At 47.4% G+C, this 26,044-nt stretch overlaps 36 non-coding genes across 36 annotated transcripts; 18 read left to right on the top strand and 18 right to left on the bottom strand.

Moving 5' to 3' along the window:
* Nucleotides 1-12: 12 nt before the first annotated feature.
* On the bottom strand, nucleotides 13-84 carry Trnap-ugg (transfer RNA proline (anticodon UGG)). The gene has a single exon. It is a non-coding gene; the product is annotated as a tRNA-Pro (tRNA).
* Nucleotides 85-641: 557 nt separating this feature from the next.
* Nucleotides 642-713, top strand: Trnaq-uug (transfer RNA glutamine (anticodon UUG)). Its single transcript has one exon. It is a non-coding gene; the product is annotated as a tRNA-Gln (tRNA).
* Nucleotides 714-1,220: 507 nt separating this feature from the next.
* On the bottom strand, nucleotides 1,221-1,292 carry Trnap-ugg (transfer RNA proline (anticodon UGG)). Its single transcript has one exon. It is a non-coding gene; the product is annotated as a tRNA-Pro (tRNA).
* A 557-nt stretch (nucleotides 1,293-1,849) lies between these two features.
* On the top strand, nucleotides 1,850-1,921 carry Trnaq-uug (transfer RNA glutamine (anticodon UUG)). Its single transcript has one exon. It is a non-coding gene; the product is annotated as a tRNA-Gln (tRNA).
* Nucleotides 1,922-2,428: 507 nt separating this feature from the next.
* On the bottom strand, nucleotides 2,429-2,500 carry Trnap-ugg (transfer RNA proline (anticodon UGG)). Its single transcript has one exon. It is a non-coding gene; the product is annotated as a tRNA-Pro (tRNA).
* A 557-nt stretch (nucleotides 2,501-3,057) lies between these two features.
* Trnaq-uug (transfer RNA glutamine (anticodon UUG)) lies at nucleotides 3,058-3,129 on the top strand. Its single transcript has one exon. It is a non-coding gene; the product is annotated as a tRNA-Gln (tRNA).
* Nucleotides 3,130-3,636: 507 nt separating this feature from the next.
* Nucleotides 3,637-3,708, bottom strand: Trnap-ugg (transfer RNA proline (anticodon UGG)). Its single transcript has one exon. It is a non-coding gene; the product is annotated as a tRNA-Pro (tRNA).
* A 557-nt stretch (nucleotides 3,709-4,265) lies between these two features.
* Trnaq-uug (transfer RNA glutamine (anticodon UUG)) lies at nucleotides 4,266-4,337 on the top strand. Its single transcript has one exon. It is a non-coding gene; the product is annotated as a tRNA-Gln (tRNA).
* Nucleotides 4,338-4,844: 507 nt separating this feature from the next.
* Trnap-ugg (transfer RNA proline (anticodon UGG)) lies at nucleotides 4,845-4,916 on the bottom strand. Its single transcript has one exon. It is a non-coding gene; the product is annotated as a tRNA-Pro (tRNA).
* A 557-nt stretch (nucleotides 4,917-5,473) lies between these two features.
* On the top strand, nucleotides 5,474-5,545 carry Trnaq-uug (transfer RNA glutamine (anticodon UUG)). Its single transcript has one exon. It is a non-coding gene; the product is annotated as a tRNA-Gln (tRNA).
* A 507-nt stretch (nucleotides 5,546-6,052) lies between these two features.
* Trnap-ugg (transfer RNA proline (anticodon UGG)) lies at nucleotides 6,053-6,124 on the bottom strand. Its single transcript has one exon. It is a non-coding gene; the product is annotated as a tRNA-Pro (tRNA).
* Nucleotides 6,125-6,681: 557 nt separating this feature from the next.
* Trnaq-uug (transfer RNA glutamine (anticodon UUG)) lies at nucleotides 6,682-6,753 on the top strand. Its single transcript has one exon. It is a non-coding gene; the product is annotated as a tRNA-Gln (tRNA).
* Nucleotides 6,754-7,260: 507 nt separating this feature from the next.
* Nucleotides 7,261-7,332, bottom strand: Trnap-ugg (transfer RNA proline (anticodon UGG)). The gene has a single exon. It is a non-coding gene; the product is annotated as a tRNA-Pro (tRNA).
* Nucleotides 7,333-7,889: 557 nt separating this feature from the next.
* Trnaq-uug (transfer RNA glutamine (anticodon UUG)) lies at nucleotides 7,890-7,961 on the top strand. The gene has a single exon. It is a non-coding gene; the product is annotated as a tRNA-Gln (tRNA).
* A 507-nt stretch (nucleotides 7,962-8,468) lies between these two features.
* On the bottom strand, nucleotides 8,469-8,540 carry Trnap-ugg (transfer RNA proline (anticodon UGG)). Its single transcript has one exon. It is a non-coding gene; the product is annotated as a tRNA-Pro (tRNA).
* A 557-nt stretch (nucleotides 8,541-9,097) lies between these two features.
* Nucleotides 9,098-9,169, top strand: Trnaq-uug (transfer RNA glutamine (anticodon UUG)). The gene has a single exon. It is a non-coding gene; the product is annotated as a tRNA-Gln (tRNA).
* Nucleotides 9,170-9,676: 507 nt separating this feature from the next.
* Nucleotides 9,677-9,748, bottom strand: Trnap-ugg (transfer RNA proline (anticodon UGG)). Its single transcript has one exon. It is a non-coding gene; the product is annotated as a tRNA-Pro (tRNA).
* Nucleotides 9,749-10,305: 557 nt separating this feature from the next.
* On the top strand, nucleotides 10,306-10,377 carry Trnaq-uug (transfer RNA glutamine (anticodon UUG)). The gene has a single exon. It is a non-coding gene; the product is annotated as a tRNA-Gln (tRNA).
* A 507-nt stretch (nucleotides 10,378-10,884) lies between these two features.
* Nucleotides 10,885-10,956, bottom strand: Trnap-ugg (transfer RNA proline (anticodon UGG)). The gene has a single exon. It is a non-coding gene; the product is annotated as a tRNA-Pro (tRNA).
* Nucleotides 10,957-11,513: 557 nt separating this feature from the next.
* Nucleotides 11,514-11,585, top strand: Trnaq-uug (transfer RNA glutamine (anticodon UUG)). The gene has a single exon. It is a non-coding gene; the product is annotated as a tRNA-Gln (tRNA).
* A 507-nt stretch (nucleotides 11,586-12,092) lies between these two features.
* On the bottom strand, nucleotides 12,093-12,164 carry Trnap-ugg (transfer RNA proline (anticodon UGG)). Its single transcript has one exon. It is a non-coding gene; the product is annotated as a tRNA-Pro (tRNA).
* A 557-nt stretch (nucleotides 12,165-12,721) lies between these two features.
* Nucleotides 12,722-12,793, top strand: Trnaq-uug (transfer RNA glutamine (anticodon UUG)). Its single transcript has one exon. It is a non-coding gene; the product is annotated as a tRNA-Gln (tRNA).
* Nucleotides 12,794-13,300: 507 nt separating this feature from the next.
* Trnap-ugg (transfer RNA proline (anticodon UGG)) lies at nucleotides 13,301-13,372 on the bottom strand. Its single transcript has one exon. It is a non-coding gene; the product is annotated as a tRNA-Pro (tRNA).
* Nucleotides 13,373-13,929: 557 nt separating this feature from the next.
* Trnaq-uug (transfer RNA glutamine (anticodon UUG)) lies at nucleotides 13,930-14,001 on the top strand. The gene has a single exon. It is a non-coding gene; the product is annotated as a tRNA-Gln (tRNA).
* Nucleotides 14,002-14,508: 507 nt separating this feature from the next.
* On the bottom strand, nucleotides 14,509-14,580 carry Trnap-ugg (transfer RNA proline (anticodon UGG)). Its single transcript has one exon. It is a non-coding gene; the product is annotated as a tRNA-Pro (tRNA).
* A 557-nt stretch (nucleotides 14,581-15,137) lies between these two features.
* Nucleotides 15,138-15,209, top strand: Trnaq-uug (transfer RNA glutamine (anticodon UUG)). Its single transcript has one exon. It is a non-coding gene; the product is annotated as a tRNA-Gln (tRNA).
* A 507-nt stretch (nucleotides 15,210-15,716) lies between these two features.
* On the bottom strand, nucleotides 15,717-15,788 carry Trnap-ugg (transfer RNA proline (anticodon UGG)). Its single transcript has one exon. It is a non-coding gene; the product is annotated as a tRNA-Pro (tRNA).
* Nucleotides 15,789-16,345: 557 nt separating this feature from the next.
* Nucleotides 16,346-16,417, top strand: Trnaq-uug (transfer RNA glutamine (anticodon UUG)). The gene has a single exon. It is a non-coding gene; the product is annotated as a tRNA-Gln (tRNA).
* A 507-nt stretch (nucleotides 16,418-16,924) lies between these two features.
* Trnap-ugg (transfer RNA proline (anticodon UGG)) lies at nucleotides 16,925-16,996 on the bottom strand. Its single transcript has one exon. It is a non-coding gene; the product is annotated as a tRNA-Pro (tRNA).
* A 557-nt stretch (nucleotides 16,997-17,553) lies between these two features.
* Trnaq-uug (transfer RNA glutamine (anticodon UUG)) lies at nucleotides 17,554-17,625 on the top strand. The gene has a single exon. It is a non-coding gene; the product is annotated as a tRNA-Gln (tRNA).
* A 507-nt stretch (nucleotides 17,626-18,132) lies between these two features.
* Nucleotides 18,133-18,204, bottom strand: Trnap-ugg (transfer RNA proline (anticodon UGG)). The gene has a single exon. It is a non-coding gene; the product is annotated as a tRNA-Pro (tRNA).
* Nucleotides 18,205-18,761: 557 nt separating this feature from the next.
* Trnaq-uug (transfer RNA glutamine (anticodon UUG)) lies at nucleotides 18,762-18,833 on the top strand. Its single transcript has one exon. It is a non-coding gene; the product is annotated as a tRNA-Gln (tRNA).
* Nucleotides 18,834-19,340: 507 nt separating this feature from the next.
* Nucleotides 19,341-19,412, bottom strand: Trnap-ugg (transfer RNA proline (anticodon UGG)). The gene has a single exon. It is a non-coding gene; the product is annotated as a tRNA-Pro (tRNA).
* Nucleotides 19,413-19,969: 557 nt separating this feature from the next.
* Trnaq-uug (transfer RNA glutamine (anticodon UUG)) lies at nucleotides 19,970-20,041 on the top strand. Its single transcript has one exon. It is a non-coding gene; the product is annotated as a tRNA-Gln (tRNA).
* A 507-nt stretch (nucleotides 20,042-20,548) lies between these two features.
* Trnap-ugg (transfer RNA proline (anticodon UGG)) lies at nucleotides 20,549-20,620 on the bottom strand. The gene has a single exon. It is a non-coding gene; the product is annotated as a tRNA-Pro (tRNA).
* Nucleotides 20,621-21,177: 557 nt separating this feature from the next.
* Trnaq-uug (transfer RNA glutamine (anticodon UUG)) lies at nucleotides 21,178-21,249 on the top strand. Its single transcript has one exon. It is a non-coding gene; the product is annotated as a tRNA-Gln (tRNA).
* The last annotated feature ends 4,795 nt before the right edge of the window (nucleotides 21,250-26,044 follow it).

Genomic DNA, 26,044 nt, shown 5'->3' with positions numbered 1-26,044 from the left:
AAGTGAAAAGTAGGGCCTGTCCGGGATTTGAACCCGGGACCTCCTGCACCCAAAGCAGGAATCATACCCCTAGACCAACAGGCCGCACATGGAAGCAGGTCTGCACCCCGCCAGCTACTGAGGTCTTGCCGCACTTGCTAGTTGCAGCATCCGATCTGGACCATATTCTCAAAGAGGTTTCTTAATCCGGCACCTACAACATGCGCTGTGCTGAACACCAGTGTATGTGAATGCTGAAACAGCTGCTTGAGTTGTGTGACAGAATTTCGACCGTGTGAAGTGCAAATGTTATCGTGTCACGCACTATCCGCCCACTACGTAGCGTTCTGTGTCAGCACGCAGTTTTCGACGGTACTCTGTGTCCATAGCTGTTTTCATAGCTAGGCTGCTTCCAGCACAAAGCATCCACCATACGAAAGTGGCTGTTCGGCGATTTTGGTTACCTGAGCCTTCGACATCACTTCATGTACGAATACTGGCAAGAATTCTCGCTACATTCGAAGGTGCTCCTTCCACTTCCAGCCTACTTGGTTGGTTCATTTGCCACGCAAACACTTCCTGAGGACGCTACATGTAATAACATCGCATCTTATCTGCTTAATTACATGATGCTACTGAATTTAAGACCGCTGCAGGCATCCGGTTCCATGGTGTAATGGTTAGCACTCTGGACTTTGAATCCAGCGATCCGAGTTCGAGTCTCGGTGGAACCTGGCGCTGTGTTTTGCGATCGTTTCTAGAAATGAGTACGAGCCGGTAGTTGGAATTGTATATGCAGAATTTTAGCTACGATCATGTAATGCAAATTGTTAATTGCAGTCCACACGTGAATGGGGAACGCTGCAAATGCTTATGCTTTTGCTACTAGGATTAATAACGGGTCGTAAGGGGTTCAACTGCGAGAAGACGACCTCAGCTGTTTCTCCCAGCAGGAAAGACATCTCACCCTTTTGTGTGCTGCATGCGCATGCATTTAACAAACTTGCATGCGATGTACTAGTTCCTGGGAAACTAATAGAATCGTTGTACGTGCCAGTCTTTACGTATAGATATAAGTAAGCGAAGACGGCTTAATCCTGGCACGTAGATTGCTTTCCGCAAGACGCACCTGAGAGTCTGATGGGCCGGTGGCCCGACATGCAGTTTGTCCTGTTGCATGGCTTACTTTCAGAGAATCGCAAGTTTATCGTAGTGCTTGGTTGTCGCGAAAGTGAAAAGTAGGGCCTGTCCGGGATTTGAACCCAGGACCTCCTGCACCCAAAGCAGGAATCATACCCCTAGACCAACAGGCCGCACATGGAAGCAGGTCTGCACCCCGCCACCTACTGAGGTCTTGCCGCACTTGCTAGTTGCAGCATCCGATCTGGACCATATTCTCAAAGAGGTTTCTTAATCCGGCACCTACAACATGCGCTGTGCTGAACACCAGTGTATGTGAATGCTGAAACAGCTGCTTGAGTTGTGTGACAGAATTTCGACCGTGTGAAGTGCAAATGTTATCGTGTCACGCACTATCCGCCCACTACGTAGCGATCTGTGTCAGCACGCAGTTTTCGACGGTACTCTGTGTCCATAGCTGTTTTCATAGCTCGGCTGCTTCCAGCACAAAGCATCCACCATACGAAAGTGGCTGTTCGGCGATTTTGGTTACCTGAGCCTTCGACATCACTTCATGTACGAATACTGGCAAGAATTCTCGCTACATTCGAAGGTGCTCCTTCCACTTCCAGCCTACTTGGTTGGTTCATTTGCCACGCAAACACTTCCTGAGGACGCTACATGTAATAACATCGCATCTTATCTGCTTAATTACATGATGCTACTGAATTTAAGACCGCTGCAGGCATCCGGTTCCATGGTGTAATGGTTAGCACTCTGGACTTTGAATCCAGCGATCCGAGTTCGAGTCTCGGTGGAACCTGGCGCTGTGTTTTGCGATCGTTTCTAGAAATGAGTACGAGCCGGTAGTTGGAATTGTATATGCAGAATTTTAGCTACGATCATGTAATGCAAATTGTTAATTGCAGTCCACACGTGAATGGGGAACGCTGCAAATGCTTATGCTTTTGCTACTAGGATTAATAACGGGTCGTAAGGGGTTCAACTGCGAGAAGACGACCTCAGCTGTTTCTCCCAGCAGGAAAGACATCTCACCCTTTTGTGTGCTGCATGCGCATGCATTTAACAAACTTGCATGCGATGTACTAGTTCCTGGGAAACTAATAGAATCGTTGTACGTGCCAGTCTTTACGTATAGATATAAGTAAGCGAAGACGGCTTAATCCTGGCACGTAGATTGCTTTCCGCAAGACGCACCTGAGAGTCTGATGGGCCGGTGGCCCGACATGCAGTTTGTCCTGTTGCATGGCTTACTTTCAGAGAATCGCAAGTTTATCGTAGTGCTTGGTTGTCGCGAAAGTGAAAAGTAGGGCCTGTCCGGGATTTGAACCCAGGGCCTCCTGCACCCAAAGCAGGAATCATACCCCTAGACCAACAGGCCGCACATGGAAGCAGGTCTGCACCCCGCCACCTACTGAGGTCTTGCCGCACTTGCTAGTTGCAGCATCCGATCTGGACCATATTCTCAAAGAGGTTTCTTAATCCGGCACCTACAACATGCGCTGTGCTGAACACCAGTGTATGTGAATGCTGAAACAGCTGCTTGAGTTGTGTGACAGAATTTCGACCGTGTGAAGTGCAAATGTTATCGTGTCACGCACTATCCGCCCACTACGTAGCGTTCTGTGTCAGCACGCAGTTTTCGACGGTACTCTGTGTCCATAGCTGTTTTCATAGCTAGGCTGCTTCCAGCACAAAGCATCCACCATACGAAAGTGGCTGTTCGGCGATTTTGGTTACCTGAGCCTTCGACATCACTTCATGTACGAATACTGGCAAGAATTCTCGCTACATTCGAAGGTGCTCCTTCCACTTCCAGCCTACTTGGTTGGTTCATTTGCCACGCAAACACTTCCTGAGGACGCTACATGTAATAACATCGCATCTTATCTGCTTAATTACATGATGCTACTGAATTTAAGACCGCTGCAGGCATCCGGTTCCATGGTGTAATGGTTAGCACTCTGGACTTTGAATCCAGCGATCCGAGTTCGAGTCTCGGTGGAACCTGGCGCTGTGTTTTGCGATCGTTTCTAGAAATGAGTACGAGCCGGTAGTTGGAATTGTATATGCAGAATTTTAGCTACGATCATGTAATGCAAATTGTTAATTGCAGTCCACACGTGAATGGGGAACGCTGCAAATGCTTATGCTTTTGCTACTAGGATTAATAACGGGTCGTAAGGGGTTCAACTGCGAGAAGACGACCTCAGCTGTTTCTCCCAGCAGGAAAGACATCTCACCCTTTTGTGTGCTGCATGCGCATGCATTTAACAAACTTGCATGCGATGTACTAGTTCCTGGGAAACTAATAGAATCGTTGTACGTGCCAGTCTTTACGTATAGATATAAGTAAGCGAAGACGGCTTAATCCTGGCACGTAGATTGCTTTCCGCAAGACGCACCTGAGAGTCTGATGGGCCGGTGGCCCGACATGCAGTTTGTCCTGTTGCATGGCTTACTTTCAGAGAATCGCAAGTTTATCGTAGTGCTTGGTTGTCGCGAAAGTGAAAAGTAGGGCCTGTCCGGGATTTGAACCCAGGACCTCCTGCACCCAAAGCAGGAATCATACCCCTAGACCAACAGGCCGCACATGGAAGCAGGTCTGCACCCCGCCACCTACTGAGGTCTTGCCGCACTTGCTAGTTGCAGCATCCGATCTGGACCATATTCTCAAAGAGGTTTCTTAATCCGGCACCTACAACATGCGCTGTGCTGAACACCAGTGTATGTGAATGCTGAAACAGCTGCTTGAGTTGTGTGACAGAATTTCGACCGTGTGAAGTGCAAATGTTATCGTGTCACGCACTATCCGCCCACTACGTAGCGATCTGTGTCAGCACGCAGTTTTCGACGGTACTCTGTGTCCATAGCTGTTTTCATAGCTCGGCTGCTTCCAGCACAAAGCATCCACCATACGAAAGTGGCTGTTCGGCGATTTTGGTTACCTGAGCCTTCGACATCACTTCATGTACGAATACTGGCAAGAATTCTCGCTACATTCGAAGGTGCTCCTTCCACTTCCAGCCTACTTGGTTGGTTCATTTGCCACGCAAACACTTCCTGAGGACGCTACATGTAATAACATCGCATCTTATCTGCTTAATTACATGATGCTACTGAATTTAAGACCACTGCAGGCATCCGGTTCCATGGTGTAATGGTTAGCACTCTGGACTTTGAATCCAGCGATCCGAGTTCGAGTCACGGTGGAACCTGGCGCTGTGTTTTGCGATCGTTTCTAGAAATGAGTACGAGCCGGTAGTTGGAATTGTATATGCAGAATTTTAGCTACGATCATGTAATGCAAATTGTTAATTGCAGTCCACACGTGAATGGGGAACGCTGCAAATGCTTATGCTTTTGCTACTAGGATTAATAACGGGTCGTAAGGGGTTCAACTGCGAGAAGACGACCTCAGCTGTTTCTCCCAGCAGGAAAGACATCTCACCCTTTTGTGTGCTGCATGCGCATGCATTTAACAAACTTGCATGCGATGTACTAGTTCCTGGGAAACTAATAGAATCGTTGTACGTGCCAGTCTTTACGTATAGATATAAGTAAGCGAAGACGGCTTAATCCTGGCACGTAGATTGCTTTCCGCAAGACGCACCTGAGAGTCTGATGGGCCGGTGGCCCGACATGCAGTTTGTCCTGTTGCATGGCTTACTTTCAGAGAATCGCAAGTTTATCGTAGTGCTTGGTTGTCGCGAAAGTGAAAAGTAGGGCCTGTCCGGGATTTGAACCCAGGACCTCCTGCACCCAAAGCAGGAATCATACCCCTAGACCAACAGGCCGCACATGGAAGCAGGTCTGCACCCCGCCACCTACTGAGGTCTTGCCGCACTTGCTAGTTGCAGCATCCGATCTGGACCATATTCTCAAAGAGGTTTCTTAATCCGGCACCTACAACATGCGCTGTGCTGAACACCAGTGTATGTGAATGCTGAAACAGCTGCTTGAGTTGTGTGACAGAATTTCGACCGTGTGAAGTGCAAATGTTATCGTGTCACGCACTATCCGCCCACTACGTAGCGATCTGTGTCAGCACGCAGTTTTCGACGGTACTCTGTGTCCATAGCTGTTTTCATAGCTCGGCTGCTTCCAGCACAAAGCATCCACCATACGAAAGTGGCTGTTCGGCGATTTTGGTTACCTGAGCCTTCGACATCACTTCATGTACGAATACTGGCAAGAATTCTCGCTACATTCGAAGGTGCTCCTTCCACTTCCAGCCTACTTGGTTGGTTCATTTGCCACGCAAACACTTCCTGAGGACGCTACATGTAATAACATCGCATCTTATCTGCTTAATTACATGATGCTACTGAATTTAAGACCGCTGCAGGCATCCGGTTCCATGGTGTAATGGTTAGCACTCTGGACTTTGAATCCAGCGATCCGAGTTCGAGTCTCGGTGGAACCTGGCGCTGTGTTTTGCGATCGTTTCTAGAAATGAGTACGAGCCGGTAGTTGGAATTGTATATGCAGAATTTTAGCTACGATCATGTAATGCAAATTGTTAATTGCAGTCCACACGTGAATGGGGAACGCTGCAAATGCTTATGCTTTTGCTACTAGGATTAATAACGGGTCGTAAGGGGTTCAACTGCGAGAAGACGACCTCAGCTGTTTCTCCCAGCAGGAAAGACATCTCACCCTTTTGTGTGCTGCATGCGCATGCATTTAACAAACTTGCATGCGATGTACTAGTTCCTGGGAAACTAATAGAATCGTTGTACGTGCCAGTCTTTACGTATAGATATAAGTAAGCGAAGACGGCTTAATCCTGGCACGTAGATTGCTTTCCGCAAGACGCACCTGAGAGTCTGATGGGCCGGTGGCCCGACATGCAGTTTGTCCTGTTGCATGGCTTACTTTCAGAGAATCGCAAGTTTATCGTAGTGCTTGGTTGTCGCGAAAGTGAAAAGTAGGGCCTGTCCGGGATTTGAACCCAGGGCCTCCTGCACCCAAAGCAGGAATCATACCCCTAGACCAACAGGCCGCACATGGAAGCAGGTCTGCACCCCGCCACCTACTGAGGTCTTGCCGCACTTGCTAGTTGCAGCATCCGATCTGGACCATATTCTCAAAGAGGTTTCTTAATCCGGCACCTACAACATGCGCTGTGCTGAACACCAGTGTATGTGAATGCTGAAACAGCTGCTTGAGTTGTGTGACAGAATTTCGACCGTGTGAAGTGCAAATGTTATCGTGTCACGCACTATCCGCCCACTACGTAGCGTTCTGTGTCAGCACGCAGTTTTCGACGGTACTCTGTGTCCATAGCTGTTTTCATAGCTAGGCTGCTTCCAGCACAAAGCATCCACCATACGAAAGTGGCTGTTCGGCGATTTTGGTTACCTGAGCCTTCGACATCACTTCATGTACGAATACTGGCAAGAATTCTCGCTACATTCGAAGGTGCTCCTTCCACTTCCAGCCTACTTGGTTGGTTCATTTGCCACGCAAACACTTCCTGAGGACGCTACATGTAATAACATCGCATCTTATCTGCTTAATTACATGATGCTACTGAATTTAAGACCGCTGCAGGCATCCGGTTCCATGGTGTAATGGTTAGCACTCTGGACTTTGAATCCAGCGATCCGAGTTCGAGTCTCGGTGGAACCTGGCGCTGTGTTTTGCGATCGTTTCTAGAAATGAGTACGAGCCGGTAGTTGGAATTGTATATGCAGAATTTTAGTTACGATCATGTAATGCAAATTGTTAATTGCAGTCCACACGTGAATGGGGAACGCTGCAAATGCTTATGCTTTTGCTACTAGGATTAATAACGGGTCGTAAGGGGTTCAACTGCGAGAAGACGACCTCAGCTGTTTCTCCCAGCAGGAAAGACATCTCACCCTTTTGTGTGCTGCATGCGCATGCATTTAACAAACTTGCATGCGATGTACTAGTTCCTGGGAAACTAATAGAATCGTTGTACGTGCCAGTCTTTACGTATAGATATAAGTAAGCGAAGACGGCTTAATCCTGGCACGTAGATTGCTTTCCGCAAGACGCACCTGAGAGTCTGATGGGCCGGTGGCCCGACATGCAGTTTGTCCTGTTGCATGGCTTACTTTCAGAGAATCGCAAGTTTATCGTAGTGCTTGGTTGTCGCGAAAGTGAAAAGTAGGGCCTGTCCGGGATTTGAACCCGGGACCTCCTGCACCCAAAGCAGGAATCATACCCCTAGACCAACAGGCCGCACATGGAAGCAGGTCTGCACCCCGCCACCTACTGAGGTCTTGCCGCACTTGCTAGTTGCAGCATCCGATCTGGACCATATTCTCAAAGAGGTTTCTTAATCCGGCACCTACAACATGCGCTGTGCTGAACACCAGTGTATGTGAATGCTGAAACAGCTGCTTGAGTTGTGTGACAGAATTTCGACCGTGTGAAGTGCAAATGTTATCGTGTCACGCACTATCCGCCCACTACGTAGCGATCTGTGTCAGCACGCAGTTTTCGACGGTACTCTGTGTCCATAGCTGTTTTCATAGCTCGGCTGCTTCCAGCACAAAGCATCCACCATACGAAAGTGGCTGTTCGGCGATTTTGGTTACCTGAGCGTTCGACATCACTTCATGTACGAATACTGGCAAGAATTCTCGCTACATTCGAAGGTGCTCCTTCCACTTCCAGCCTACTTGGTTGGTTCATTTGCCACGCAAACACTTCCTGAGGACGCTACATGTAATAACATCGCATCTTATCTGCTTAATTACATGATGCTACTGAATTTAAGACCGCTGCAGGCATCCGGTTCCATGGTGTAATGGTTAGCACTCTGGACTTTGAATCCAGCGATCCGAGTTCGAGTCTCGGTGGAACCTGGCGCTGTGTTTTGCGATCGTTTCTAGAAATGAGTACGAGCCGGTAGTTGGAATTGTATATGCAGAATTTTAGCTACGATCATGTAATGCAAATTGTTAATTGCAGTCCACACGTGAATGGGGAACGCTGCAAATGCTTATGCTTTTGCTACTAGGATTAATAACGGGTCGTAAGGGGTTCAACTGCGAGAAGACGACCTCAGCTGTTTCTCCCAGCAGGAAAGACATCTCACCCTTTTGTGTGCTGCATGCGCATGCATTTAACAAACTTGCATGCGATGTACTAGTTCCTGGGAAACTAATAGAATCGTTGTACGTGCCAGTCTTTACGTATAGATATAAGTAAGCGAAGACGGCTTAATCCTGGCACGTAGATTGCTTTCCGCAAGACGCACCTGAGAGTCTGATGGGCCGGTGGCCCGACATGCAGTTTGTCCTGTTGCATGGCTTACTTTCAGAGAATCGCAAGTTTATCGTAGTGCTTGGTTGTCGCGAAAGTGAAAAGTAGGGCCTGTCCGGGATTTGAACCCGGGACCTCCTGCACCCAAAGCAGGAATCATACCCCTAGACCAACAGGCCGCACATGGAAGCAGGTCTGCACCCCGCCACCTACTGAGGTCTTGCCGCACTTGCTAGTTGCAGCATCCGATCTGGACCATATTCTCAAAGAGGTTTCTTAATCCGGCACCTACAACATGCGCTGTGCTGAACACCAGTGTATGTGAATGCTGAAACAGCTGCTTGAGTTGTGTGACAGAATTTCGACCGTGTGAAGTGCAAATGTTATCGTGTCACGCACTATCCGCCCACTACGTAGCGATCTGTGTCAGCACGCAGTTTTCGACGGTACTCTGTGTCCATAGCTGTTTTCATAGCTCGGCTGCTTCCAGCACAAAGCATCCACCATACGAAAGTGGCTGTTCGGCGATTTTGGTTACCTGAGCGTTCGACATCACTTCATGTACGAATACTGGCAAGAATTCTCGCTACATTCGAAGGTGCTCCTTCCACTTCCAGCCTACTTGGTTGGTTCATTTGCCACGCAAACACTTCCTGAGGACGCTACATGTAATAACATCGCATCTTATCTGCTTAATTACATGATGCTACTGAATTTAAGACCGCTGCAGGCATCCGGTTCCATGGTGTAATGGTTAGCACTCTGGACTTTGAATCCAGCGATCCGAGTTCGAGTCTCGGTGGAACCTGGCGCTGTGTTTTGCGATCGTTTCTAGAAATGAGTACGAGCCGGTAGTTGGAATTGTATATGCAGAATTTTAGCTACGATCATGTAATGCAAATTGTTAATTGCAGTCCACACGTGAATGGGGAACGCTGCAAATGCTTATGCTTTTGCTACTAGGATTAATAACGGGTCGTAAGGGGTTCAACTGCGAGAAGACGACCTCAGCTGTTTCTCCCAGCAGGAAAGACATCTCACCCTTTTGTGTGCTGCATGCGCATGCATTTAACAAACTTGCATGCGATGTACTAGTTCCTGGGAAACTAATAGAATCGTTGTACGTGCCAGTCTTTACGTATAGATATAAGTAAGCGAAGACGGCTTAATCCTGGCACGTAGATTGCTTTCCGCAAGACGCACCTGAGAGTCTGATGGGCCGGTGGCCCGACATGCAGTTTGTCCTGTTGCATGGCTTACTTTCAGAGAATCGCAAGTTTATCGTAGTGCTTGGTTGTCGCGAAAGTGAAAAGTAGGGCCTGTCCGGGATTTGAACCCAGGACCTCCTGCACCCAAAGCAGGAATCATACCCCTAGACCAACAGGCCGCACATGGAAGCAGGTCTGCACCCCGCCACCTACTGAGGTCTTGCCGCACTTGCTAGTTGCAGCATCCGATCTGGACCATATTCTCAAAGAGGTTTCTTAATCCGGCACCTACAACATGCGCTGTGCTGAACACCAGTGTATGTGAATGCTGAAACAGCTGCTTGAGTTGTGTGACAGAATTTCGACCGTGTGAAGTGCAAATTTTATCGTGTCACGCACTATCCGCCCACTACGTAGCGATCTGTGTCAGCACGCAGTTTTCGACGGTACTCTGTGTCCATAGCTGTTTTCATAGCTCGGCTGCTTCCAGCACAAAGCATCCACCATACGAAAGTGGCTGTTCGGCGATTTTGGTTACCTGAGCCTTCGACATCACTTCATGTACGAATACTGGCAAGAATTCTCGCTACATTCGAAGGTGCTCCTTCCACTTCCAGCCTACTTGGTTGGTTCATTTGCCACGCAAACACTTCCTGAGGACGCTACATGTAATAACATCGCATCTTATCTGCTTAATTACATGATGCTACTGAATTTAAGACCGCTGCAGGCATCCGGTTCCATGGTGTAATGGTTAGCACTCTGGACTTTGAATCCAGCGATCCGAGTTCGAGTCTCGGTGGAACCTGGCGCTGTGTTTTGCGATCGTTTCTAGAAATGAGTACGAGCCGGTAGTTGGAATTGTATATGCAGAATTTTAGCTACGATCATGTAATGCAAATTGTTAATTGCAGTCCACACGTGAATGGGGAACGCTGCAAATGCTTATGCTTTTGCTACTAGGATTAATAACGGGTCGTAAGGGGTTCAACTGCGAGAAGACGACCTCAGCTGTTTCTCCCAGCAGGAAAGACATCTCACCCTTTTGTGTGCTGCATGCGCATGCATTTAACAAACTTGCATGCGATGTACTAGTTCCTGGGAAACTAATAGAATCGTTGTACGTGCCAGTCTTTACGTATAGATATAAGTAAGCGAAGACGGCTTAATCCTGGCACGTAGATTGCTTTCCGCAAGACGCACCTGAGAGTCTGATGGGCCGGTGGCCCGACATGCAGTTTGTCCTGTTGCATGGCTTACTTTCAGAGAATCGCAAGTTTATCGTAGTGCTTGGTTGTCGCGAAAGTGAAAAGTAGGGCCTGTCCGGGATTTGAACCCAGGGCCTCCTGCACCCAAAGCAGGAATCATACCCCTAGACCAACAGGCCGCACATGGAAGCAGGTCTGCACCCCGCCACCTACTGAGGTCTTGCCGCACTTGCTAGTTGCAGCATCCGATCTGGACCATATTCTCAAAGAGGTTTCTTAATCCGGCACCTACAACATGCGCTGTGCTGAACACCAGTGTATGTGAATGCTGAAACAGCTGCTTGAGTTGTGTGACAGAATTTCGACCGTGTGAAGTGCAAATGTTATCGTGTCACGCACTATCCGCCCACTACGTAGCGTTCTGTGTCAGCACGCAGTTTTCGACGGTACTCTGTGTCCATAGCTGTTTTCATAGCTAGGCTGCTTCCAGCACAAAGCATCCACCATACGAAAGTGGCTGTTCGGCGATTTTGGTTACCTGAGCCTTCGACATCACTTCATGTACGAATACTGGCAAGAATTCTCGCTACATTCGAAGGTGCTCCTTCCACTTCCAGCCTACTTGGTTGGTTCATTTGCCACGCAAACACTTCCTGAGGACGCTACATGTAATAACATCGCATCTTATCTGCTTAATTACATGATGCTACTGAATTTAAGACCGCTGCAGGCATCCGGTTCCATGGTGTAATGGTTAGCACTCTGGACTTTGAATCCAGCGATCCGAGTTCGAGTCTCGGTGGAACCTGGCGCTGTGTTTTGCGATCGTTTCTAGAAATGAGTACGAGCCGGTAGTTGGAATTGTATATGCAGAATTTTAGTTACGATCATGTAATGCAAATTGTTAATTGCAGTCCACACGTGAATGGGGAACGCTGCAAATGCTTATGCTTTTGCTACTAGGATTAATAACGGGTCGTAAGGGGTTCAACTGCGAGAAGACGACCTCAGCTGTTTCTCCCAGCAGGAAAGACATCTCACCCTTTTGTGTGCTGCATGCGCATGCATTTAACAAACTTGCATGCGATGTACTAGTTCCTGGGAAACTAATAGAATCGTTGTACGTGCCAGTCTTTACGTATAGATATAAGTAAGCGAAGACGGCTTAATCCTGGCACGTAGATTGCTTTCCGCAAGACGCACCTGAGAGTCTGATGGGCCGGTGGCCCGACATGCAGTTTGTCCTGTTGCATGGCTTACTTTCAGAGAATCGCAAGTTTATCGTAGTGCTTGGTTGTCGCGAAAGTGAAAAGTAGGGCCTGTCCGGGATTTGAACCCGGGACCTCCTGCACCCAAAGCAGGAATCATACCCCTAGACCAACAGGCCGCACATGGAAGCAGGTCTGCACCCCGCCACCTACTGAGGTCTTGCCGCACTTGCTAGTTGCAGCATCCGATCTGGACCATATTCTCAAAGAGGTTTCTTAATCCGGCACCTACAACATGCGCTGTGCTGAACACCAGTGTATGTGAATGCTGAAACAGCTGCTTGAGTTGTGTGACAGAATTTCGACCGTGTGAAGTGCAAATGTTATCGTGTCACGCACTATCCGCCCACTACGTAGCGATCTGTGTCAGCACGCAGTTTTCGACGGTACTCTGTGTCCATAGCTGTTTTCATAGCTCGGCTGCTTCCAGCACAAAGCATCCACCATACGAAAGTGGCTGTTCGGCGATTTTGGTTACCTGAGCGTTCGACATCACTTCATGTACGAATACTGGCAAGAATTCTCGCTACATTCGAAGGTGCTCCTTCCACTTCCAGCCTACTTGGTTGGTTCATTTGCCACGCAAACACTTCCTGAGGACGCTACATGTAATAACATCGCATCTTATCTGCTTAATTACATGATGCTACTGAATTTAAGACCGCTGCAGGCATCCGGTTCCATGGTGTAATGGTTAGCACTCTGGACTTTGAATCCAGCGATCCGAGTTCGAGTCTCGGTGGAACCTGGCGCTGTGTTTTGCGATCGTTTCTAGAAATGAGTACGAGCCGGTAGTTGGAATTGTATATGCAGAATTTTAGCTACGATCATGTAATGCAAATTGTTAATTGCAGTCCACACGTGAATGGGGAACGCTGCAAATGCTTATGCTTTTGCTACTAGGATTAATAACGGGTCGTAAGGGGTTCAACTGCGAGAAGACGACCTCAGCTGTTTCTCCCAGCAGGAAAGACATCTCACCCTTTTGTGTGCTGCATGCGCATGCATTTAACAAACTTGCATGCGATGTACTAGTTCCTGGGAAACTAATAGAATCGTTGTACGTGCCAGTCTTTACGTATAGATATAAGTAAGCGAAGACGGCTTAATCCTGGCACGTAGATTGCTTTCCGCAAGACGCACCTGAGAGTCTGATGGGCCGGTGGCCCGACATGCAGTTTGTCCTGTTGCATGGCTTACTTTCAGAGAATCGCAAGTTTATCGTAGTGCTTGGTTGTCGCGAAAGTGAAAAGTAGGGCCTGTCCGGGATTTGAACCCGGGACCTCCTGCACCCAAAGCAGGAATCATACCCCTAGACCAACAGGCCGCACATGGAAGCAGGTCTGCACCCCGCCACCTACTGAGGTCTTGCCGCACTTGCTAGTTGCAGCATCCGATCTGGACCATATTCTCAAAGAGGTTTCTTAATCCGGCACCTACAACATGCGCTGTGCTGAACACCAGTGTATGTGAATGCTGAAACAGCTGCTTGAGTTGTGTGACAGAATTTCGACCGTGTGAAGTGCAAATGTTATCGTGTCACGCACTATCCGCCCACTACGTAGCGATCTGTGTCAGCACGCAGTTTTCGACGGTACTCTGTGTCCATAGCTGTTTTCATAGCTCGGCTGCTTCCAGCACAAAGCATCCACCATACGAAAGTGGCTGTTCGGCGATTTTGGTTACCTGAGCGTTCGACATCACTTCATGTACGAATACTGGCAAGAATTCTCGCTACATTCGAAGGTGCTCCTTCCACTTCCAGCCTACTTGGTTGGTTCATTTGCCACGCAAACACTTCCTGAGGACGCTACATGTAATAACATCGCATCTTATCTGCTTAATTACATGATGCTACTGAATTTAAGACCGCTGCAGGCATCCGGTTCCATGGTGTAATGGTTAGCACTCTGGACTTTGAATCCAGCGATCCGAGTTCGAGTCTCGGTGGAACCTGGCGCTGTGTTTTGCGATCGTTTCTAGAAATGAGTACGAGCCGGTAGTTGGAATTGTATATGCAGAATTTTAGCTACGATCATGTAATGCAAATTGTTAATTGCAGTCCACACGTGAATGGGGAACGCTGCAAATGCTTATGCTTTTGCTACTAGGATTAATAACGGGTCGTAAGGGGTTCAACTGCGAGAAGACGACCTCAGCTGTTTCTCCCAGCAGGAAAGACATCTCACCCTTTTGTGTGCTGCATGCGCATGCATTTAACAAACTTGCATGCGATGTACTAGTTCCTGGGAAACTAATAGAATCGTTGTACGTGCCAGTCTTTACGTATAGATATAAGTAAGCGAAGACGGCTTAATCCTGGCACGTAGATTGCTTTCCGCAAGACGCACCTGAGAGTCTGATGGGCCGGTGGCCCGACATGCAGTTTGTCCTGTTGCATGGCTTACTTTCAGAGAATCGCAAGTTTATCGTAGTGCTTGGTTGTCGCGAAAGTGAAAAGTAGGGCCTGTCCGGGATTTGAACCCAGGACCTCCTGCACCCAAAGCAGGAATCATACCCCTAGACCAACAGGCCGCACATGGAAGCAGGTCTGCACCCCGCCACCTACTGAGGTCTTGCCGCACTTGCTAGTTGCAGCATCCGATCTGGACCATATTCTCAAAGAGGTTTCTTAATCCGGCACCTACAACATGCGCTGTGCTGAACACCAGTGTATGTGAATGCTGAAACAGCTGCTTGAGTTGTGTGACAGAATTTCGACCGTGTGAAGTGCAAATGTTATCGTGTCACGCACTATCCGCCCACTACGTAGCGATCTGTGTCAGCACGCAGTTTTCGACGGTACTCTGTGTCCATAGCTGTTTTCATAGCTCGGCTGCTTCCAGCACAAAGCATCCACCATACGAAAGTGGCTGTTCGGCGATTTTGGTTACCTGAGCGTTCGACATCACTTCATGTACGAATACTGGCAAGAATTCTCGCTACATTCGAAGGTGCTCCTTCCACTTCCAGCCTACTTGGTTGGTTCATTTGCCACGCAAACACTTCCTGAGGACGCTACATGTAATAACATCGCATCTTATCTGCTTAATTACATGATGCTACTGAATTTAAGACCGCTGCAGGCATCCGGTTCCATGGTGTAATGGTTAGCACTCTGGACTTTGAATCCAGCGATCCGAGTTCGAGTCTCGGTGGAACCTGGCGCTGTGTTTTGCGATCGTTTCTAGAAATGAGTACGAGCCGGTAGTTGGAATTGTATATGCAGAATTTTAGCTACGATCATGTAATGCAAATTGTTAATTGCAGTCCACACGTGAATGGGGAACGCTGCAAATGCTTATGCTTTTGCTACTAGGATTAATAACGGGTCGTAAGGGGTTCAACTGCGAGAAGACGACCTCAGCTGTTTCTCCCAGCAGGAAAGACATCTCACCCTTTTGTGTGCTGCATGCGCATGCATTTAACAAACTTGCATGCGATGTACTAGTTCCTGGGAAACTAATAGAATCGTTGTACGTGCCAGTCTTTACGTATAGATATAAGTAAGCGAAGACGGCTTAATCCTGGCACGTAGATTGCTTTCCGCAAGACGCACCTGAGAGTCTGATGGGCCGGTGGCCCGACATGCAGTTTGTCCTGTTGCATGGCTTACTTTCAGAGAATCGCAAGTTTATCGTAGTGCTTGGTTGTCGCGAAAGTGAAAAGTAGGGCCTGTCCGGGATTTGAACCCAGGACCTCCTGCACCCAAAGCAGGAATCATACCCCTAGACCAACAGGCCGCACATGGAAGCAGGTCTGCACCCCGCCACCTACTGAGGTCTTGCCGCACTTGCTAGTTGCAGCATCCGATCTGGACCATATTCTCAAAGAGGTTTCTTAATCCGGCACCTACAACATGCGCTGTGCTGAACACCAGTGTATGTGAATGCTGAAACAGCTGCTTGAGTTGTGTGACAGAATTTCGACCGTGTGAAGTGCAAATTTTATCGTGTCACGCACTATCCGCCCACTACGTAGCGATCTGTGTCAGCACGCAGTTTTCGACGGTACTCTGTGTCCATAGCTGTTTTCATAGCTCGGCTGCTTCCAGCACAAAGCATCCACCATACGAAAGTGGCTGTTCGGCGATTTTGGTTACCTGAGCCTTCGACATCACTTCATGTACGAATACTGGCAAGAATTCTCGCTACATTCGAAGGTGCTCCTTCCACTTCCAGCCTACTTGGTTGGTTCATTTGCCACGCAAACACTTCCTGAGGACGCTACATGTAATAACATCGCATCTTATCTGCTTAATTACATGATGCTACTGAATTTAAGACCGCTGCAGGCATCCGGTTCCATGGTGTAATGGTTAGCACTCTGGACTTTGAATCCAGCGATCCGAGTTCGAGTCTCGGTGGAACCTGGCGCTGTGTTTTGCGATCGTTTCTAGAAATGAGTACGAGCCGGTAGTTGGAATTGTATATGCAGAATTTTAGCTACGATCATGTAATGCAAATTGTTAATTGCAGTCCACACGTGAATGGGGAACGCTGCAAATGCTTATGCTTTTGCTACTAGGATTAATAACGGGTCGTAAGGGGTTCAACTGCGAGAAGACGACCTCAGCTGTTTCTCCCAGCAGGAAAGACATCTCACCCTTTTGTGTGCTGCATGCGCATGCATTTAACAAACTTGCATGCGATGTACTAGTTCCTGGGAAACTAATAGAATCGTTGTACGTGCCAGTCTTTACGTATAGATATAAGTAAGCGAAGACGGCTTAATCCTGGCACGTAGATTGCTTTCCGCAAGACGCACCTGAGAGTCTGATGGGCCGGTGGCCCGACATGCAGTTTGTCCTGTTGCATGGCTTACTTTCAGAGAATCGCAAGTTTATCGTAGTGCTTGGTTGTCGCGAGAGTGAAAAGTAGGGCCTGTCCGGGATTTGAACCCAGGACCTCCTGCACCCAAAGCAGGAATCATACCCCTAGACCAACAGGCCGCACATGGAAGCAGGTCTGCACCCCGCCACCTACTGAGGTCTTGCCGCACTTGCTAGTTGCAGCATCCGATCTGGACCATATTCTCAAAGAGGTTTCTTAATCCGGCACCTACAACATGCGCTGTGCTGAACACCAGTGTATGTGAATGCTGAAACAGCTGCTTGAGTTGTGTGACAGAATTTCGACCGTGTGAAGTGCAAATGTTATCGTGTCACGCACTATCCGCCCACTACGTAGCGATCTGTGTCAGCACGCAGTTTTCGACGGTACTCTGTGTCCATAGCTGTTTTCATAGCTCGGCTGCTTCCAGCACAAAGCATCCACCATACGAAAGTGGCTGTTCGGCGATTTTGGTTACCTGAGCCTTCGACATCACTTCATGTACGAATACTGGCAAGAATTCTCGCTACATTCGAAGGTGCTCCTTCCACTTCCAGCCTACTTGGTTGGTTCATTTGCCACGCAAACACTTCCTGAGGACGCTACATGTAATAACATCGCATCTTATCTGCTTAATTACATGATGCTACTGAATTTAAGACCGCTGCAGGCATCCGGTTCCATGGTGTAATGGTTAGCACTCTGGACTTTGAATCCAGCGATCCGAGTTCGAGTCTCGGTGGAACCTGGCGCTGTGTTTTGCGATCGTTTCTAGAAATGAGTACGAGCCGGTAGTTGGAATTGTATATGCAGAATTTTAGCTACGATCATGTAATGCAAATTGTTAATTGCAGTCCACACGTGAATGGGGAACGCTGCAAATGCTTATGCTTTTGCTACTAGGATTAATAACGGGTCGTAAGGGGTTCAACTGCGAGAAGACGACCTCAGCTGTTTCTCCCAGCAGGAAAGACATCTCACCCTTTTGTGTGCTGCATGCGCATGCATTTAACAAACTTGCATGCGATGTACTAGTTCCTGGGAAACTAATAGAATCGTTGTACGTGCCAGTCTTTACGTATAGATATAAGTAAGCGAAGACGGCTTAATCCTGGCACGTAGATTGCTTTCCGCAAGACGCACCTGAGAGTCTGATGGGCCGGTGGCCCGACATGCAGTTTGTCCTGTTGCATGGCTTACTTTCAGAGAATCGCAAGTTTATCGTAGTGCTTGGTTGTCGCGAGAGTGAAAAGTAGGGCCTGTCCGGGATTTGAACCCAGGACCTCCTGCACCCAAAGCAGGAATCATACCCCTAGACCAACAGGCCGCACATGGAAGCAGGTCTGCACCCCGCCACCTACTGAGGTCTTGCCGCACTTGCTAGTTGCAGCATCCGATCTGGACCATATTCTCAAAGAGGTTTCTTAATCCGGCACCTACAACATGCGCTGTGCTGAACACCAGTGTATGTGAATGCTGAAACAGCTGCTTGAGTTGTGTGACAGAATTTCGACCGTGTGAAGTGCAAATGTTATCGTGTCACGCACTATCCGCCCACTACGTAGCGATCTGTGTCAGCACGCAGTTTTCGACGGTACTCTGTGTCCATAGCTGTTTTCATAGCTCGGCTGCTTCCAGCACAAAGCATCCACCATACGAAAGTGGCTGTTCGGCGATTTTGGTTACCTGAGCCTTCGACATCACTTCATGTACGAATACTGGCAAGAATTCTCGCTACATTCGAAGGTGCTCCTTCCACTTCCAGCCTACTTGGTTGGTTCATTTGCCACGCAAACACTTCCTGAGGACGCTACATGTAATAACATCGCATCTTATCTGCTTAATTACATGATGCTACTGAATTTAAGACCGCTGCAGGCATCCGGTTCCATGGTGTAATGGTTAGCACTCTGGACTTTGAATCCAGCGATCCGAGTTCGAGTCTCGGTGGAACCTGGCGCTGTGTTTTGCGATCGTTTCTAGAAATGAGTACGAGCCGGTAGTTGGAATTGTATATGCAGAATTTTAGCTACGATCATGTAATGCAAATTGTTAATTGCAGTCCACACGTGAATGGGGAACGCTGCAAATGCTTATGCTTTTGCTACTAGGATTAATAACGGGTCGTAAGGGGTTCAACTGCGAGAAGACGACCTCAGCTGTTTCTCCCAGCAGGAAAGACATCTCACCCTTTTGTGTGCTGCATGCGCATGCATTTAACAAACTTGCATGCGATGTACTAGTTCCTGGGAAACTAATAGAATCGTTGTACGTGCCAGTCTTTACGTATAGATATAAGTAAGCAAAGACGGCTTAATCCTGGCACGTAGTTTGCTTTCCGCAAGACGCACCTGAGAGTCTGATGGGCCGGTGGCCCGACATGCAGTTTGTCCTGTTGCATGGCTTACTTTCAGAGAATCGCAAGCTTATCGTAGTGCTTGGTTGTCGCGAAAGTGAAAAGTAGGGCCTGTCCGGGATTTGAACCCGGGACCTCCTGCACCCAAAGCAAGAATCATACCCCTAGACCAACAGGCCGCACATGGAAGCAGGTCTGCACCCCGCCACCTACTGAGGTCTTGCCGCACTTGCTAGTTGCAGCATCCGATCTGGACCATATTCTCAAAGAGGTTTCTTAATCCGGCACCTACAACATGCGCTGTGCTGAACAGCAGTGTATGTGAATGCTGAAACAGCTGCTTGAGTTGTGTGACAGAATTTCGACCGTGTGAAGTGCAAATGTTATCGTGTCACGCACTATCCGCCCACTACGTAGCGATCTGTGTCAGCACGCAGTTTTCGACGGTACTCTGTGTCCATAGCTGTTTTCATAGCTAGGCTGCTTCCAGCACAAAGCATCCACCATACGAAAGTGGCTGTTCGGCGATTTTGGTTACCTGAGCCTTCGACATCACTTCATGTACGAATACTGGCAAGAATTCTCGCTACATTCGAAGGTGCTCCTTCCACTTCCAGCCTACTTGGTTGGTTCATTTGCCACGCAAACACTTCCTGAGGACGCTACATGTAATAACATCGCATCTTATCTGCTTAATTACATGATGCTACTGAATTTAAGACCGCTGCAGGCATCCGGTTCCATGGTGTAATGGTTAGCACTCTGGGCTTTGAATCCAGCGATCCGAGTTCGAGTCTCGGTGGAACCTGGCGCTGTGTTTTGCGATCGTTTCTAGAAATGAGTACGAGCCGGTAGTTGGAATTGTATATGCAGAATTTTAGCTACGATCATGTAATGCAAATTGTTAATTGCAGTCCACACGTGAATGGGGAACGCTGCAAATGCTTATGCTTTTGCTACTAGGATTAATAACGGGTCGTAAGGGGTTCAACTGCGAGAAGACGACCTCAGCTGTTTCTCCCAGCAGGAAAGACATCTCACCCTTTTGTGTGCTGCATGCGCATGCATTTAACAAACTTGCATGCGATGTACTAGTTCCTGGGAAACTAATAGAATCGTTGTACGTGCCAGTCTTTACGTATAGATATAAGTAAGCGAAGACGGCTTAATCCTGGCACGTAGATTGCTTTCCGCAAGACGCACCTGAGAGTCTGATGGGCCGGTGGCCCGACATGCAGTTTGTCCTGTTGCATGGCTTACTTTCAGAGAATCGCAAGTTTATCGTAGTGCTTGGTTGTCGCGAAAGTGAAAAGTAGGGCCTGTCCGGGATTTGAACCCGGGACCTCCTGCACCCAAAGCAGGAATCATACCCCTAGACCAACAGGCCGCACATGGAAGCAGGTCTGCACCCCGCCACCTACTGAGGTCTTGCCGCACTTGCTAGTTGCAGCATCCGATCTGGACCATATTCTCAAAGAGGTTTCTTAATCCGGCACCTACAACATGCGCTGTGCTGAACACCAGTGTATGTGAATGCTGAAACAGCTGCTTGAGTTGTGTGACAGAATTTCGACCGTGTGAAGTGCAAATGTTATCGTGTCACGCACTATCCGCCCACTACGTAGCGTTCTGTGTCAGCACGCAGTTTTCGACGGTACTCTGTGTCCATAGCTGTTTTCATAGCTAGGCTGCTTCCAGCACAAAGCATCCACCATACGAAAGTGGCTGTTCGGCGATTTTGGTTACCTGAGCCTTCGACATCACTTCATGTACGAATACTGGCAAGAATTCTCGCTACATTCGAAGGTGCTCCTTCCACTTCCAGCCTACTTGGTTGGTTCATTTGCCACGCAAACACTTCCTGAGGACGCTACATGTAATAACATCGCATCTTATCTGCTTAATTACATGATGCTACTGAATTTAAGACCGCTGCAGGCATCCGGTTCCATGGTGTAATGGTTAGCACTCTGGACTTTGAATCCAGCGATCCGAGTTCGAGTCTCGGTGGAACCTGGCGCTGTGTTTCGCAGTCGCGCTTCAGCTGTGCTACCGTGTGGACGTGTGTACTGCTGCGCTCCGATTGTATTGTTTACGTAGGTGTTCTGCTGTTGTCGTCTTTGCTGTCTGTCCGTTCATCTTCGTGTTTGTGTATCTTTGTCAGTGTTTGGCTGTTCATCACCGTTCTGTCTCTCACCGGAATTTCGGTTTTTTTTTAACCGGAGTTTCATCCCTGTTCTGAATCATGTCTACGAACGTCAGGAAAAACACACTGGTCTTCGCTTTCGACAAGGAAACCCGTCATATCCAGCCAACGTCACTGGAAATACACGATTGGATAACTGAGGTAATTGGTGTCAACTCTGATTCCGTCCATACCATGCAGTTAGACAATGATAAATACTGTATTTTTGTTAAGTTTGAGAGCTCGGTGACGATAGATAGACTTTTAGCAAAGTGGGGTAGTGAAGTAGAATTCATTCACAGAGACGGCTCGAAGAGCAATGTTCGGATCTGGCGAGCTGATATTGTTTACACTACCGTTCGCGTGCTTAACTTACCTATTGAAATTGATAATGATTTAATTAAGGATGCGCTTTGCAAGTATGGTGACGTTAAATCTGTTAATAATGAACGTTGGTCTCGTCACTACAAACTACAGTGTTTTAACGGAATTCGATCTGTGGAGATGGACATCAAGACCAATATTCCGTCTCATATATTTGTAAATGGCTACAAGGCGCAAATTGTGTATTCAGGTCAAGTACCGACCTGTCATGTTTGTAATGAGTCTGGCCACTTTAGACAGGATTGTCCGCGGCGGGTTTTTGTATTGAAAAGTAACCTAACGCAACGCCAGAAACTTACCCTAAACGATGTCTTGCCAAATAATGTATCAGTCCCGTTGGGTGTGGATACTGCCCAAGCAAACCACTCTGATTTATCCGTCAATGATATTACTCAATTTCCATGTTTAGATAAAAAGGCTGATCTTGATACCCCCGCATCCTCCGAATTGCAGACAAAAAAACGGCCCCATGAGATAACTGATAGCTGTTCTGACGACGAGTTGTCTGACAAATCTCACTCCGTGCGCAAACAAAAACAATGCGAGGAGGAGGTAATGCCACACCTCCAGGAAATACAGATGGAAGCTTGTAATCAATCAGAACGTAAACAGTTGGTGGGAAACTGCGAGGACGGGGATGTTTCTAGCAATAACCGCGAAACATCAGGAGGCGACACAGTTTGCACAGACGAGCAGACTTCTGACAATCACGAGAAACAATTAGTGTGTCTGGCTCAACCCTCTGTAACGGCTAGTGCTTCCCCGAACGGTACAGATCACACGACAGGACTAAGCAGTACCGGCCGTGTCTTACAGTTGGACGACCCGACAGGATCGGCGTCACAACCGACCACCACAAAACCCGTTACAGAGCCTTCGGATGCCCCACGAAGGAAGATAAAGCCGCAACCGAATGTCAATGCTCCTCGTAATCAAGCGAAGTTAAAGAGCGCGAAAGGTACCACGCAACCCCATAATGTGCGTTACGAAACTGTCAGGCACGGGTCATTGAAAGAATCTCCTGAGGAACTTCCTGATAATCAATCTTCTACTGACTCAGGAGGAAAATCTCAAACCTAGACTGCACCAATACTGTAATTTGCAACCTCTCAATGGGACGTTCTGTTCTGTCTAAATTTTCTGTGTCTCCTAAGTAATAATTTAGTAGCATGTTATTTATTCACTGTCCTCACATCCAACGAGTAATAGCGCAATGACCCAGTGTTATACTATTGCTACTGTCAACATTAATAAAATACGGTCGGCATTGAAAATAGCAGCGCTAAAAGAATTTTTATATGATTCGGGAACTGATATAGCCCTGCTGCAGGAAGTTGTCACGTCGGATTTAAATATTCCCGGGTATGTTGCTCACCTAAATGTCTCCCACGAAACTAGCGTGGGGACAGCTTTTTTAATCCGAGATGGGATTCCAGTAACGGAAGTAGAACGACTGGAATCTGGAAGGGGAATAGGGCTCAAGATTTATGACGTGTCCCTTATTAACTTGTATGCCCCTTCCGGCAGCTCACATAGATCTGACAGAACACGATTTTTTAAAGACGAGGTAATATATTTATTACGCAAAAACCCCAGTCGCCTTATAATGGGAGGTGATTTTAATTGCGTCCTCAACAGGAAAGATCAGAGTCCGAATTTTAATTATTCTGCTGAATTAAAACATCTCGTTACTAGCTTAAAGCTAAAGGATGCTTGGGAATGCAAACACCCTGCTATTGTCGAGTACACTTATGCAACATCCAATGCATGCAGTAGACTCGATAGATTCTACATTACCGAAAATCTCGAAACAGCTCTATTGAAAACAGAAACAATTCCTGTCTACTTTTCGGACCATTCCGGTGTGTTGGCCTGTATCAATTTACAAGCGCAGCCAATCCGCCGCTTCAAAAACCAGTGGAATTTAAATGTCTCGCTGTTACCAGACCGTGAATTAGAAGATCAGATAAAAGACGCATGGGCGTTGTGCCTGCGTGCTCTTCCTAGATACGCGACTACCATAGACTGGTGGACAAAAATGACAAAGCCGAAACTTAGGAAGACGATCATGCAATATAGCTTTCAGAGGGCCAGAGATCTTAAAAACACTATAGCGTTCTATTACTCAGTACTCAGAGAGCTATATGGTCAAACATCTGGTTCACATCTTCGCCTGACAGATATCAAAAAAATTAAGGCTAAATTACTTAGCATTAAGAGGCATCAACTGGAAGGACTTAAAATAAAATCCAAGGCGAAATCTGTATCAGACGACGAAACAACTTCCCTATACCACCTTCTGAAGCACGCTAAAAACAGAAGAACAATGCTTATCGACGAATTACGGACGCCGAATGGTACAAGTCTTAGGACACAGAAGGAGATTCTGAATGAGATCTATCGCTACTTCGATAAATTATATTCTGAAAATTCCAGCTGCGAGGAATCTATTGATGATTTCCTCGACTTTCTTGTGCCACAGCTGACGGATGATGACAACGTTACCTTCCTGTCGCACGTATGTAATGAGGACGTTTATGAGACTCTGTGTAACTCCCCTCTGAAAAAATCCCCGGGTCCTGATGGTCTACCAGCAGAATTTTATGTCCACTATTGGCCGATAGTGGGAGGGACAATTACAGCGATTGTAAATGAAGTTCTTCAGGGCGCAATGTTACCCTCTGAATTTAAAGAAAGTAAAATAGTCCTTATCCCCAAAACTAAAGGACACACAGATCTTACTAACTTCCGACCGATTTCGTTGCTCAATGCGGACTATAAAATAGTAGCAAGAATTCTCAACAAGAAAATTTCATCCTTAGCATCGTTTTGCCCGCATCTCGTGGTCGTGCGGTAGCGTTCTCGCTTCCCACGCCCGGGTTCCCGGGTTCGATTCCCGGCGGGGTCAGGGATTTTCTCTGCCTCGTGATGGCTGGGTGTTGTGTGCTGTCCTTAGGTTAGTTAGGTTTCAGTAGTTCTAAGTTCTAGGGGACTGATGACCATAGATGTTAAGTCCCATAGTGCTCAGAGCCATTTTGAACCATCCTTAGCAAGTAGACTGATTAGTCCGTATCAACACTGCATTGCAGGTAAAACTCTGTTTCATAATTTAGCGGAAGTTCGGGATATAATTGCAATCACTTCAGTCACTAACATCAAATGTGCCCTGGTTTTCCTGGATTTCCATAAAGCATTCGATCTCGTGAATCATCTCTACCTCTTCAAGACGTTAAAAAAGCTTGGTTTCCAAGAACGAGCCTTAAACGTAATAAATAACGTGGCGACAGGAATAAACGCATGCATAGCAGTTAACAGTCAGGCTACGAGAAAATTTCAAATACGACGCGGTGTTCCTCAGGGAAGCCCCCTTTCTATGTCACTCTTTGCCATTTCACTGGACCCATTTCTTAAACGTATTCACGATAAATTAACAGGAATAACACTGTCAGGGTGCAAAACAGCTATAAAAGCTTATGCTGATGATGTAGGCGTCATAATCAGAAATAATGACGATGTAGCTACGTTAGCTGCAGTGATTCAGACTTACTGCAGTGCGTCTGGGGCAAATTCAAATGAAAAGAAAAGCAAAATTTTACATCTTAGGGGTTTTGAGCACATAAACGTAGAGTGGGCAAAGCTGGTCAGGCAGGATACGACGCTTGGTGTTACATTAACCGCATGCCCAATGAAAATGACTGCGTTGAATTGGAAAGCTGCGGCACGGAAAGTGCAGGGTGCTATAATGGAAAATTTATCACGGAACATGAATCAGATTCAGAGGATTAAGTACATCAACACGTGTATCTTAGCTACAGCATACCACACTGCTCAGCTCTTTCCACTACCCAAAATGATAGCCAGGAACATAACGTCCAGAATCACAAATTTTCTGTGGAAAGGAGAACTGTTTCGAGTAACCGCCAAAGTGGCCACCTTACATCCCAGAAATGGTGGTTTAGGTCTAATCAATATTACCAACAAAGCCTCTGCCCTCTTCGTCAAAAGGCAACTAACTATCATCAGAGAAGTACCGGAAAGTATTTCAAGCCGACTTTTTGAAATTCTCAAACCTCGCAGCCTGCAGCCTCCTATTGATGTGCAAAAAATTAACAATCGTCTCCAGCACGTGCGAGCCTTTTATATTGAACTTAGCTACTTGAGGGACGAAGTTACACGGCTACGTTACCTAACGTCAAAAGACATTATGCGGCTCTGGCAGACATGTGAAGGAAAGAATAAAGT

This window comes from Schistocerca nitens, chromosome 2 (assembly GCF_023898315.1).
Source record: "Schistocerca nitens isolate TAMUIC-IGC-003100 chromosome 2, iqSchNite1.1, whole genome shotgun sequence".
Taxonomy (NCBI): domain Eukaryota; kingdom Metazoa; phylum Arthropoda; class Insecta; order Orthoptera; family Acrididae; genus Schistocerca; species Schistocerca nitens.
The sequence above is the reverse complement of the archived record's forward strand: the minus strand, read 5'-3'. Positions and strand labels throughout refer to the sequence as shown.